The sequence below is a fragment of the Rhinolophus ferrumequinum genome, chromosome 10, assembly GCF_004115265.2.
Source record: "Rhinolophus ferrumequinum isolate MPI-CBG mRhiFer1 chromosome 10, mRhiFer1_v1.p, whole genome shotgun sequence".
In the NCBI taxonomy this organism is placed as follows: Eukaryota; Metazoa; Chordata; class Mammalia; order Chiroptera; family Rhinolophidae; genus Rhinolophus; species Rhinolophus ferrumequinum.
The window spans coordinates 60149804-60164684 of record NC_046293.1 but is presented as its reverse complement, the minus strand read 5'-3'; the positions used below and the strand labels follow the sequence as shown (position 1 = coordinate 60164684).

General features: G+C 43.5%; 1 pseudogene; it reads left to right on the top strand.

The window, feature by feature from the left end:
- Window positions 1-10247: 10247 nt before the first annotated feature.
- Window positions 10248-10833, top strand: LOC117028077 (rRNA-processing protein FCF1 homolog; annotated as a pseudogene).
- Window positions 10834-14881: the final 4048 nt, after the last annotated feature.

Sequence of the window (14881 nt, the reverse complement as noted above, 5' to 3'; positions counted from 1 at the left end):
GGATCATAGACTCCTTTGTTCTGTGGTTGTCATGAATTCTTTGGAGATATGTAATATTGGCAATAAATTATTTTAGAAGTGTTTTTCCTAATAATTCTGTTGTTTTTACACCAACTTAAGACTTTGTGCTTTATTCTTGCTTTCAACCTTGTTCCCGAGACCAAGACCACATTGTCTGGTCATCCCCAGCTCCTTTAAATCACCTCTCTCATTGCCATGTCTCACACTGAAAACCACACTGATGGAGGCTTCCGGTCAGACTTCTCGTTCATCGTCTTCATTCTGAACTGCTCTCCTGGACTTGGTCCTCACACCTGACTCTGTCCTTTGACCCCAGCCTAAGCTGGCTTCCCTGGGAACAGGCCCTAAGGGGAGATTTGTGTGCAAGTAATTTATTAAGGACAAGTTCCCAGGAGAAACCAATACAGAGTGGGAGAAGCAGGAAGTGGAAAGACGCCAATCAGGCAAAGCCCCAGCGAGGGCAGGGGAACATTAGGGAACCCTCTAGGCAAGGGAGCTAGCTCACACACATAAGCCATTGCCAAGGTCCTTTGGCTGTCTGTATGTGGGGCAAAGAAACTACAGAAGCCCAAAGGCAGTCTTTTGGAGACAAAAGAATGCTGAAAGAAGGGGAGCAGAGGAGGCAGGACACGCTACACAGAAATGATAAAAGGGACAGGGATCTGGACAGAATGCTCACTACACTGTCTTACTGGACACTGTCATTCATGACCTCTTCTAGAGCAACTCATCCCTGACACCTCTTATCCCCACCTGCACTACCGGAGCTGTGCTTCTCACCAGGCATACTCTAGCCTAGCAGTTCTCACCTGGGGCAATCCCCACCCCCTCCCCACACTGGGACATTTGGCAATGTATGGAGACATTTTAGATTGTCACAACTTGGGGAGGGCATAGTAATGGCACCTAATGGGTAGAGGCCAAGGCACATTGTCATGCAGGGTCTCAGCTCCCACTCCCCGCACAAGAACGCAGGATATGGTGAGGCCAAAAAGGGACACCAACGGAGCCATGGATAGGGGGTTTATACCACTATAGTCTCGCTGGCAGCTGGGTTGGAGACACAGGGAGCACGGGCCGTAGTCTGCCGTCTGCTTCTCTGCCAACCAACCAACCCCCTAGCATAGCCACGGCAGTTATATTAGTGGCTAATGGCTAACCAGTAACAGCTCATGGCCACCCAGCCACAGTAGATGGCCATCTGATTACAGCTGATGGCCATGTAATAACCGAGCCAGCACCTTCCCAAGCGTCTTCCATGAGGGGCCCTGTGTCAAGAACCTGGAAGGTGGATGCAATATCCTGGGCACAGCCAGATTTTCTCAGGGCACAGCCAGGTTTTCTCAGGGTACCGCCAGTTTTTCTGGGCACAGCCAGACTTCCTGGGCACAGCCAGGGTTCTCAGGGTACCATGCTGGAACAATAGTGGTTCACAGCCAAGGCGCTTACATATTCTCGACTGCGGCCGGTCGAGACACAGGAAGCAAACATCTGCCAGTTCCACTACCTGGTGGCACTTTCCCAAGCAAACAGTCAAGTGGTCCATCACATCAGGGATGGAAGGCAATTCCCCATAGTCTACAATCATTCACCAGGGCTCTGCGTTGGCCTCACAATGTGTGCCCTCCCCGCAAGCGAGGGCTCCAAGTCCTCCGCAACCTGGGGGTGAGGGACGACCTTGACCTCACCCGCAACCTCCACCAAGAACTCAGCAAGTGTTTCCTCCTGGGACTACAAGGCCTGCACCTGAGCTGCCTCAGCAAACACTTCCCAGCCCACACAGACGCAACAACCTTCACTTTCTCTGGCCTATGCTGGTCGAAGAACCGTCCACGTCCCCCCACCCCTCCACGGAGGGCCAACTCCTAAGACCAGTGGCCACAGGGCACCACATACTGCGTGAGGGCCACATGTCCTCCTGCCCAGAGTCAGACGTCATTCCTACCTGGCCAGAATCCTGCTCGCCGTGCCAGGCATCCGAGTGGGTGGCGGCCCCTGGGCAAGATGTTCACAACTCTAGGAGCCCACGGCAGCAGCAGACCACCAAAAGGAAGGCGGTGCCTGCTATGGCCAACAGGGAGGCGTGCCATCTGGAGGCTCAAGAGGACCACCAATTCACCGAGGGGTCACGTTTCTCACAAGCAGATCCTCCTGGTCTTCCTGAGACTGAGTGTTCATACGCACAAACTGCTCCACCGCCCTTCGGAGAGTTCTGGCCGGCACCATATCCTGCTCGCAAAACTGAGCTTTCATACGTATAAACTGCTCCATTACCCCTTTGAAAATTCTGGCCGGCACCATACCCTGCTCGCTGTGCCAAGGGTCATGCAGGGTCTCAGCTCCTGATTCCCGCACAAGAACGCAGGGTATGGTGAGGCCAAAAAGGAACACCAACAGAGCCATGGATAGGGGAGTCATATCACTCTATTCTTCCTGTAGGTTGGAGACACAGGAAGCAGGCGTCGTAATCTGCTGTCCGCTTCTCTGCCAACCAACCAACCCCCTACCGTAGCCACGGCAGTTATACCAGTGGCTAATGGCTAATGGGTAACAGCTGATGGCCACCCAGCCACAGCGGATGGCCCTCTGATTACAGCTGATGGCCATCTAATAACCGAGCCAGCACCTTTCCACGTGAGGCCGAGAGCCTGGAAACTGCTCTCTGGGACCCTGTCCCCACACGCATACTAAACATTTTACAAAGCAAAGAACAGCCCCCCTAAAAAAGAATTATCCAATCCAAAATGTCAATACTGCTGAGGTTGAGGAACCCTGCATCTAGCTTCAGTTCTGGTAGTTACTTCACTGCTTTGTTCCCTATGTTTGAAACCCTGGTTTCTGACGTGTGGCACCCCCAATTCTCTGGGATGATTCTTATGAATCCCCAACCTCTCCTCAGACTGAATTAATCCCTGAACCCCAGCTTCATGGCATGCCCACCTGCCTGGATCTCAGAATATTGTCTGCCCGTAAGTCCCCATATCTAGGAGCTTTGTCTGCCCACATGGCTGAACAACCAGTTCCTCTGGCTGGATTTTCTTGAGGGCAAGAAATAGCGATCATCCTGAATATTAACATCCTGTGTTGCTTATGAATCTGTTCTTGGGTATCAAATGCCACCTCCTTGTCTAGACTTCTTCCTATGGCTGATGTTTAATCTGTTCTCTCCTGGCAGGTTCTTCCCACTTCTCAACCTATTGCTCTTTCACCAAAAAGACACATGTAGTTTCCTACTCCCATCTTTCCTGGTCAGCCTCACCTCAGTGCAGTCAACACATCTATGTCGAGCTGCTTGACTACACACCTCAAAGTGTGCTTTAGAGTTCAAAGGCATGTCCCATGAAGCCAGAGGAAATCAAGGTGGATTAGCTCAGTATTTCCTAACTGGAAAAATCAGGAGAGAAGTGGTCCACGCAAAGCAGCGTTCTGACTAGGTTTGTCTCATAAGTCCTTCTCTGAGTCTGAGGAGAGGTAATAGTGACCATTGACGGAGCAGCTCTATGGGAGGGTCTATACTAAATGCATTTACTATCTCATGTAATTTAACCTTTGCAAAAAAATCCTGGGAATTAGGAATTACTGTTTCTACTTTAAAGATGAGGAAACTCAGGCTCAAAGAGATCGACTCACTTAATAAAGATCTTCTAACCAGTCAGTGGGGAGTCAGAATTTCCTCTCAGGTTTTTTGACTCTAAAACTTGTGCTTCTTCTTCATCTGTATTTCAAAGTCACAAGTTGTCCCATGAAAAATCTGGTAATGCTTGAGGTCTGTCTCCTCTCTTAACCTACTTCCTAAACATCTTATTGAGTGGAACCTTCCTTTCAGATTGTTTATTTGCTTAGAAACAAAGAACTTTAGGTTTGTCGTAAGACTCAATACATTTCCCTGTGGGGAATAACATATATCCCCTTTATTAGGTTGGTGCAAAAATTAATTGCATTTTAAAAGGTTAAAAGTAATTGCAAAAACCATAATTACTTTTGCACCAACCTAGTAATTGTAAGGTTATTTTTATGTCTCAGTGCTATACTATAAGCTTTTCAGGGGAAATGCCTTTGTGTGGTTCATAGCTGTACTTCTGGCATAAATATATGAAGCTTCAGTAAACATTTGTTTTAGTTCAGTGGATTCTTGTCCTCAATCATAGAAGAATAAAGGTACTGAGAAAGTTACCAAGACAAGAATTCAAGCAAAGGAAAACAAAATAAGGGACTAGACAGACACACTGGGAAACCTGCACACACAGAGAAGACTGGAATAAACCTGGTAGAAGTTCCGGCTGCTATTGTACGTACCTGCCACTGTACATCTTTTCCCAAACAGCTGCTTCCTTCCCTCAAGAAATATTTGTTGAGTGAGTGAGTGAATGAGTGATTGAGTAAATGATGAGATTTTAAGACCTCAACTGTAAAAATTCCTGGCCATGATAAAAACAACTGGTTTGTGCCAGAAGTAAATGTCTCAAGTCTTTGAAATATAACTTGAATAACAACCAAGAATTCTTCTTGAAATCAACGAAAACAATGTAGATTCTTGACTAAGACTTGGTTCCTTTGCATGCAGTAATAGATGACTTTTGTTGTCTAACTTCCCTCTCCCTCCATCTTCTCCCAGTTCTCCCACCTCCAGTTTTCAATAACAAGCAGAGCATGTTATCTGCTCTGTACAAACAACAGGGAGAAAAAGGTTTTAAAGACAGGATTTAATGTTTTATTGGTTCCCTTCCCTTAACAGTCCCATTTCCCAGGTGCCTGCCGCTACAACTAGCCAGACCTACATCTAACAGCCCCACCTTCAGTCATCAGTAACAACAGGTACTGCTTTTATTTCCCAGCAATTGATATTTTCTTTTTTTCTAACATTTCCATGTTAATGGTACATATATTCTGATCCATTTCAAGACACAAAGCAAGATCTTTGTAGTTATAAGGGATTAGAGCTAGAAAGGACATTAGCGATCATCTAACCAGCTTGTTTTACAGAAAAGCCCAAGGCCACAGGTGACCCAAGCTAGTTACTGATGATATAATAAATATAAAATTCCTAGCATACTGCTTGCAATATGACTGGTACTCAAAAAGCAGGAGCTCCGTATCCTCCTAATACACAGCCAAGAATAGCCAGGGAATATTTTCCCTCACTGCATTAAATAAAATGCATATTTAATTAAAATTAAATGCACATTTTAATTTTAAGACATTTGTGGGCACCTAGTTTTATTTTTTATTTAATTATTGGCGAGGCCAGACGTTAGTCAAAATGGTGGAGTAGGGAGCTCCAAGGGCACGTCCCTCCACAGAGGCACTGAAACAGTGAATAAAACTCAGAATCAACTTTTCCAGAACTCTGGATAGTCAAAGATGTATAGCAACCAAGAGAACACTGCCTCAAGAAAAAACGTGACTTAATCCATTGGGAGAGGTTTGTGGTATTTTAACTTAGTCTTGCCCCACCCACCTCTCCAGCATAGCTGTGGGTCTTCTAGATGGCAGTTCACGGGCCTGGTGTGAGTACCTGGTACTGGGGAGAGTGAAATGGGCCTTGTTCCCAACGAATTGTGTTTGCTATGCTCTGTCTGGGAGTTCCCTGAAGGACTGACACAACACAATTGCCTTTGTTTTGCCTAACTCAGAACTCTCTCAAAATGGAAAAGCAGCTAAGTGAGGGCATTCTTTGAAAACACTGAAAGGCAAATGAACAAACTCAGGAATCTTTCTCTTGGATATATAAATACAGTCTAAATATGGATCTATGTCTAAATATATGTTTACACAAATTATATATTATACTATATATACTATAAACATATAAATGTAGTTTACATATATATTTAGACTACACTTATATATTCATATGCCTAAGAATTTATGTATTTAAACTGTAAACTTCCAGACTGCTTTACAGAATGGGTGAATGAATCTGATCTTTCACTAGTAGCACATGAGGGTTCCTATATTTCCACCTTCCCACTAACACTTCAGCAAAGAGATAGTAAGCACAAATAAGGACATAGAAACCATAAAAAAGAACCAGTCAGAAGTAAACAATACAATAAATGAAATGAGGAATACACTAGAATGAATCACCAGCAGACTAAATGAAGCAGAGGATCGCATCAGCAATTTGGAAGACAAGGTAGCAGAAAACACCCAATTGGAACAGCAAAAAGAAAAAGGAATCCCCCCCAAATTCAGGATAGTTTAAAAGACCTCTGGGAAAACATCAAGTGTAACAACATTCACAGCGGCACCAGAAGAAGAGAGAAAGCAAGGGGCTGAGAACCTATTTGAAGAAATAATGACTGAAAACTTGACTAACATGGCAAAGGAAACAGTCATACAAGTCCAAGAAGTGCAGAGTCCCAAACAAGATGAACCCAAACAGTCCCATACCAAGACACATTATAATTACAATAGCAAAGGTTAAAGACAAAGAGAATCCTCAAAGCAGCAAGAAAAAGGCAACTAGTAACTCATAAGGGAGCTCCCATAAGATTGTCAACTGATTTCTCAGCATAAACTTTGCAGGCCAGAAGGGAGTGGCAGAAAATATTCAAAGTGATGAAAAAGCAAGGACCTACAACCAAGACTACTGTACCCAGCAAAGCTATAATTTAGAATCGAAGGAGAGATAAAGAGCTTCCCAGACAAGAAAAAGCTAAAGGAGTTCATCACCACCAAATCAATATAACAAGGAATATTAGAGGGAATTCTTTAAGATGGGGAGGGGGCGGGGGGGTGGGGAAAGATCAAAATTATGAATAATAAAATGGCAATAGCTACATTTCTATCCACAATTACTTTCAATGTAAATGGATTAAATGCTCCAATCAAAAGACATAGGAGGGGTGAATGGATAAGAAAACAAAACCCTTACATAAGCTGCCTACAAGAGACTCACTTCGGATTGAAAGACACACAGAGACAGAAAGTAAAGGGATGGAAAAAGATATTTCATGAAAATGGAAACAAACAAAAAAGCTGGAGTAATGCTACTTATACCAGACAAAATAAACTTTAAAACAAAGGCCATAATAAGAGACAAAGAAGGACCCATTAATCCCACTTCTAGGTATTTGTCTGAAGAAACGTAAACTCTACTTGGAGAGGCCATGTGTATGATCACTGAAGCACTGTTTACAATGGCCAAGAGAGGAGGCAGCCTGGGTGTCCGTCAATGGATAAAGAGGAGGTGGTACACATATACAATGGACTATCGCTCGGCCATGGAAGGGAATGGGTTCTTGCCATCTGCAGTAGCATGGATGGACCTGGAGGGTATTGTGCTGAGTAGAGTGTGTCAGACAGAGAAAGACAGATGCAATGTGATTTCACTTACATATGGACTCTAAACAACAAAATCAACAAAACAGAAACAATCTCAGGATAGAGAACATTTTGTTGGGTGCCAGATGGGAGGGGGTCTTGGGAGTGAGTGAAAAAGGGGAAGGGATTAAGAAGTACAAATTGGTAGTTACAAAATAGTCATGAGGATGTAAAGCATAGGGAATACAGTCAATAGATGGTAATAACTATGTACAGTGCCAGGTGGGTACTAGACTGGTGAGGGGGATCACTTCTTAAATATTTTAAATGTCTAAACACTATGCTGTACACCTGAAATTAATAAAAAGTAATACTGTCTAAAAAAGGAACACCTTTGTATCCACCAGTGACATTAAATAAAACAGTATCAATTAAATAAATAAATAAATAATGAAATAGTCTTTCCTCCCTTTTGCTGCATGATTGACTTTGGTTTTATTTTGATTTAATTATGAGTTTTCATTGGCCCTTTCAAACCATTAGGAGGCACCTCCAAGATCCACAAGAAATTTGACTAATTGATAAAGGTCTGAAAGTCCTGGAGAATATGCCTCTAAATCTAATCTGAATTGTGTAGAAAATTGGTCTTTCATGGTTCAGGGAAGTGCTTTATTATATCGGGCAGATTGAGACCAGTGCTTAAAAATGACTTGTTGAGGAGGAACAATTGAGGTCCTTCAGTTTTCCTTCCTTGAGATCCAAATACCAGAGAAGTAGGGCCAAGGTCTCCAGTAATTGCAGGAACCTGGGGAGCCAGTGAAGTAGGAACAGGTTTGGGGAAGGGTGGGCAGATATGAGGAGCCTCGGAACATGGCAGAGAGGGAGACAGGAAGGAGTTTGGAGTTGCAAATGGATTAGGAAAGGAAATGGAGGCAGGTATGAGTGTCTTTGAGGTTGGAGTGGATGAGGGAGTAAGGGTTGAGGAGGACAGGTGGATCCTTGAGAGGTTAAAACAGCTTCCGGTAAAGCAGACTGAGATTGTTGAATGGCATGGTTAAAGTGAGAGTGAGAAAGCCACAAATTCTTCCTCCTAAGAGAAATAAGTAGAACATTATTTAGAGGGGGTTTTGGATACTTAGAATTCAAGGGCCTCCCATAGATGAACCAAGCTGAGGAGATCCCAAGAACTCCAGAGAGAGGACGTTGTACCTCCAAACTATCCTTCGTAAAATGTTGACATTTTTGGAGATACAGACTGCATTCATGCCATACCGATGGAGTATACTGTCAGGAGGAGAGGAGCCTCATGGAGTGAGAATTACTCATGAAATTACGCTACCATTCAAATATACAAAAGAGACCTCACAAAAGATCTAGGAGGATTCCCACTCAACAGGAAAGAGCCAGGAAGAATTTCACTCAACGGAAAGGGATTGAATCCTCACTCAAAAAAACCAAGACGACTTCCACTCAGGAAATTTCTCTTAGACAGAAAAAGAGCCAGGGAGAGTTCCTCACAATACAGAGTCAGGATTAAATAAATGCACGCTCAGAAAGTGTCAAATAGTGTAGCGGTTCCTCAAAAATTACAAATAGAATTATCATATAACCCAGCAATTCCTCTCCTGCGCATATTATATCCAAAAGAATTGAAAGCAGGGTTTCAAAGAGATATTTGCTTCATAATCATAGCAGCATTATTTATAATAGCCCAAAGGGTGGAAGAAACCTAAATGTTCACTGATGGATGAATGGATAAAGAAAATGTGGTATATACACACAATGGAATATTACTAGCCTTAAAAAAGAAGGAAATCCTACCACATGCAACAGCATGGATGACCCTTGAGGGCATTACACTAAGTGAAAACAGCCAGTCACAAAAGGACAAATAGACTGTATGATTCCACTTATATGAGATATCTAGGGTCGTTAAACTCATAGAAACGGAAAGAATGGTAGTTGCCAGAGACTTACAGGGGAGAGGATATGGGGAGTTGTTGTTGAACTGGTATTGAGTTTCGGTTTTTCAAGATGAAAAAGTTCTGAAGATTGGTTGCCCAACGTGAGTCTACTTCACACTCCTAAACTATGCACTTACGATAGTTAAGATGGTAAATTTCATGTTGTGTCTATTTTACCACAATTTCTTTTTAAATTTTTAAGAAGAGCCAAGATGACTCTTGTCCAGAAAGATTACTGACCAAACAGAAAAGAATCAGGAAGAGCCCCATTTAGCAGAATCAAAGTAATTCCTTACTGTGTTACAAACAGACGTATATCTGGATAACTGAATTAGGAGTTGTCACTTACTGCTGTGTGTGTGTTATTGTGTCCCCTCAAAATTCATATGTTAAGGCCTAACCCTCAGTAACTCAGAATGTGACTATATGGAGATAGGCCTTTAAAGAGGTAATTAAGGTAAAATAAGGCCACCTGGATGGGCCCTAATCCAATATGACCAGTATCCTTATAAAAAGAGGCGATTAAGCCACAGACACAACAGAGGGACAACCATTTGCGGACACAGTGAGGAGGCAACCATCTGTAGGCCTAGGAAGCAGGCCTCCAAAGACACCAAACCTGTGGATACCTTGATCTTGAACTTCTCAGCCTGCAGAATTGGGAGAAAATACATTTCTGTTGTTCAATACCCCGTTTGTGGTATTTTTTTACGGCAGCCCTAGCAGACTAATACACTGTGGATCTCAATTTCCCCAGCAAGGAAGGACTCAAAGGATCCAAGAAGCCGACATGAATACCTGGCAAGAATACTTCTTAAAAGTCTTTCATTCATAGTAAGAGATATAAATAAATAAATAAATAACACACACACACACACACAAATTTTTTAGCTTGTTGATTCATCTTCTCATTTGGCATTGCACTTTTTTTCTTTTTCGCTATGATTTCTTTCTTCATTAAGAGACATATCAGTTGAGTGTGGTGTGAACGTGGGGGAGCAAAAGAAAACAAGGAAGAATGTGACCATGAAGCGAATGCTTAGTCTCAGAAATCAGAGGCTTAAAGAAAAGGATAGATTAAAACCTAAAAAGAAAGAAAAGAATGATCCCAGTGCACTCAAGGATCCCAACACCCTCCCTGCTTATTCTTCCAGGATAACACACAGGTGGGCCCACCTTACCACATCCTGGTTGATACCAATGTTATCAACTTTTCCATTAAAGCCAAACTAGAGTTAGTGTAGTCAATGATGGACTGTCTATATGCCAAGTGTATCCCTTGGATAACTGACTGTGTAATGGCTGAAATTGAGAAATGGGGACAAATGTATTGAGTGGCTCTAAGGATTGCCAAGGATCCAAGATTTGAACGATTACCATGCACACACAAAGGAGCCTTTGTAGATGACTGCTTAGTACAGAGAATAACTCAGCACAAGTGTTACATTGTGGCCATGCTTGATTGGGGGGCGGGGGTCTTAAAGAATCAGGAAGATCCCCTGGAGTTCCCATCATGTACGTTTCTAACCACAGGTACAACACTGAGCGGATGCCAGATGATTGTGGCGTCCCTCGGTTCTAATCCTTAAAAGACAAAATTCCTCTGCTTTCCTTCAACCAACTTACTCTGTTGCCAGTTTATGAAACATGCTACAGCATCAGTTATTATTCTGCTCACCCATTGGCTCTGTTCTGAGCTAAGAATGGTGAGAGACATTTTTTGATGTTGTTTTGAAAATGATATTTTTGTATCATTTAAAAATTTGTTGTATCTTTTTATAAATCTGATAACTGGTCACCAAAAAAAAAAAAAGTACCAGTTTCCAACTGAAGAATCTATAATTAATGCTCTGGAAGTCTGTTGTGAATTAGTAGCCGCCTCTCTTATATTTTCCATCACTTGGTAAATTTTGGTTTTGACAGATGAGAGGGATGACTGCTCACTGAAGGATGTGCAAGGTGATATGTAGTCATTTTCTAGAGTAGTATGTGCTCCGGCTTTATACAGAGCTTTGCAATCTGAATTTATATGTTGTTATTCACTACTTTAAGACCACCATGTTTACTCATTACTGTATAGACTATTCTGAGGGCTAAGATTTATATAATATAAAAATAGTGTTGTGAGAATTTTGTCAATGGAGAAATGAAAACAAACTGAAAAAATACAGTCTGCCAAATGTACACCAAACTGTCAACCAGGTATTTTACCCTTTACAGCAAAATTGCCTTTTAGCCAATTAGTTGGGTGGCAAAAATGCTTGTGGCAAAGATGTTTCAGGTGAAACTATCTAGAACCCCAACTAACAACCCCTTTGGGTGCCGCTCTAACTCTATTCCATTTGACAACCTCTTGATAAGAGGTACCTAGAGTCCCATCGTCACTCACTGCTGTGTCCTCCTGTCCCTCGTTCCACCCTTAGTTCTCAGTGGCCGCTGCCCTTGCATCTTGGCTTTCACGTCCATGAGCAGCCTAGTCCTGCTACCAGCCGCCCTCTGCACTGGCCCCACATTCATACTCCCCTTTTCCCTACTCACATCAACGGCCTCATCGCCTCTGCTTCAAAGGTATCCCTTGCCATGAAGCTGTTCATTTTCTACTTGTTATCTCCTGTGCCAGTTGTCTTTGCCACCAGAATCCTGTCTGTCATTAGACCCCAACTCGCCTCATCTTTCCCTTTCCCCAGTCTCAAATCGGGGCTCCTCTCTGTCACCGGAGCATTCGTTACCTCTGGCCCTGACCGCTCCCTCACTTTTCTTGCTTTTATCCTTACCTCTGGCACCTCTCTTACAGCAGAGCGCTTTTTGCCCCATTTTACATTTGTAATGGACTTTCGTTTACCCTCACGGCTTGCCTTTTCCCATCTCCAGTGAGAGCACACTCAGATTCTCGGCCCCCTGTCCTTTACCAGACCGCCCTGCATCTCTGAACTACGTCTCCTCACCTGACGGCACCCTTTCTCAGACCATAAACATCTACCAGTCATGGCCCAACTCATGAATCCCAGGGATTCTTTGCTGTTCCTTCCCAACCACCAGTCCTCTCTACGCGACCACCAGCAGCCTCTACTTTCACTGTGACTCAATCTGAGTCAACCCTCCATGTCACATGGAGCTCAGCTCCATGCAACCCTTTCTGACTGGTCTCTTCTTTCCCAGCCATCTCAGGCATCACGGGCCACGCCTGCTCCCCTTTCAGCCTCACCAAGGAAGGGGAACATCCCCTCTGAGCTCAATTTTCGTGTCTGGAAGAAGTTGGTGGAGAAGCTTTAGCTATTTCTACCATGGTCAAAGCAGCCTGGGAAACAGTTGAGGAAAAGACCTCCAGGTTTCTCAGCCACAATCGGAAGGCATCCCAAGAGTTAAAGAGGAAAACTTGAAGGGGAGCAAGAATGAGAAGAGGAGGAGGAGGAACAAAAGAAGGAAGAGGAGGAGGGAGAAGGGAGGAGGAGGAAGAAGAGGAGGAGAAATATTATCAAGGAATTTAGGGATTTCACGGTGTCAGAGACCCTGGAAATTGTCAAAGCCAAATAGGCCCTTGCTTCTCAACAACTTTGTAGGAACTAGTGACCCAGGAAATTAGCATACGGTAGATAGGCATGTATGTGGTCTCGAGCCTTCAGTAAGCAAGGAATTCCCCACACCACTAAGCATGCTGATCAGCAAGATCAGATTCAGGATAGCCATGCTTTAGAGAGCTGCTCCCTGGTAACACTGGACACAGAGCCCGAGAACCAGCCCAGGCCTGTTTGACTGCAATGTCCCTAGCCTCAGACAGACTGATTCCTGCGTCTGAGTGTCATCCCAGAGCGGGGCCAGTGGAGACCTGGCATCTTCCCAGGTGTTTGCTATTGACAGGGAGGCCTGAGAGAGCACCCTGTACCGGTGAGAGCATGCTAAACTTTAGGCTGCAAGAAAGAGCCAGAAAAAGAATGCAATCCTGATGAGGACACTAGGTCCCAAGACAGGAGGCCATGTAGGGGTCACAAAGGGGTAGAGGATCCCCAAGTCAGAGGGGAGAAAAAACCTGCCCAAGCCAATGAATTACCTGAGATTTTGTGAGCAAGGCTCCTGCCACAGAACACACAGGGTCCTTCCAAAGGAAAATGGAAAAGAAACATACTCTTAACAAGCTATTTTCAGTGACTTTGGTTTCAGGAAAAAAAGGCAAGGGGAAGGGAAAGCCCACTGCAAACAGTCCAGTCAGTACCAGCTTCTGTGAGAAGCCCAAGGGCAATTGAATGTAGAGCTACATGGGTTTTGCGGATTCTGAAGCTCAAGGGACACATGCAAGTTTTGGGGCTGAATCTTGGAAAGAAACAAGGTCTTAGGCAGACTTTTCCAGCATTTGAAAAAAGTCAGGACAAGGAGGAACTTCACGTCCAGGCACAGGTTTTCGATGGGAAAAGTTGTTATCTATAAGGCCGCTTCCTATCCAGATCAAAGGAAATGGACCAGTGCCATGTCATGCAACCATAAAGCAGGCTCTGAGGATGGGAGGCATCCTAGCAGGGACGGGTGTGACGAAAACCCTTAGCCTCATCCTTGCAAAACTGTCAGATTTCAACGATCAAACAAAGGGATAACAGGTAAGTTCCCTGGAAACATACAAGAAACCCAACTTTTTAACACAGCTGAGTTGGGTCTGACTTCTGGGAATACATGGCCCTATTGTAACAGCTGTGAGTGCAGAAAGCCAAGAGATCAGAGAGCAAGGCTTAACCTTTCAATGTCAACTGGACATGTCCCCATAATGTCCCCAGCCCCTGCAGGATGTGTTTCCCTGGGCAATCCAATATGGCCTTCGCTCTAGTCTTTGCAAACTTCTTAAACAAAAACTAGGGAAGTTAAATAACAAGCCCGAGATTACCCAGCTGGTGAGGACTCACATTCTGAGAGTATGTCTTTCTTTCAATCCCTGTCCCCAGTTGAGATTATCTGCTGAATGTAAAGGTAGAAAATTTTGTTACTTGGGTTCTAAGAAAGCAGCCAAATTTTTGTGGGAAAACAAAATTGACAGTCATTATCAGTAGAAACTTATTCTAATTTACCAGTTTTAACATAAGAATACCAATAGTCATTTTGCTATGTACCAATTCTATAGCTTAAAAAATTAAAAGAATTCACAAATAAAATTAGAAGCACTTTTTTTAATGTAGGTCTTGGAAAAAATCAGAATACGGTAATTTATACAGCTGGACACTCTTGCCCTCTGCTGGCTAGAATTCACTGCAATCGGACTATCTCAGGTTAATTGTACGAACTTGGTATCTGTCAACATTTCTAATAGAAGATAGCCAATTCTTCCTGTACTTTGACCAGGAAATTTCTTAGTTTATTTCCTGGAAGAGACAGAGAAAGAGAAAGACACACACAGAGAGGAAAACGAGGGGGACAGAGAAACAGAGAGGGACAGAGAGAGAAACATAGAGATAGAATAGGTAGACACAGAATACCTTACAGTTCTGCCTTCCCCTCCCCCTTCACCTTATTGCACTGTATGTAATAGCTTGCTCAAGTAATGATGTGTTTCATTATTCTGTGAGAAGACAGAGACAATTCTTTTCTGATTCAAAATACAATCACCAGCCTAAAATAGTATTTGGTATGTAGAAGGTGCTCAGTGAATA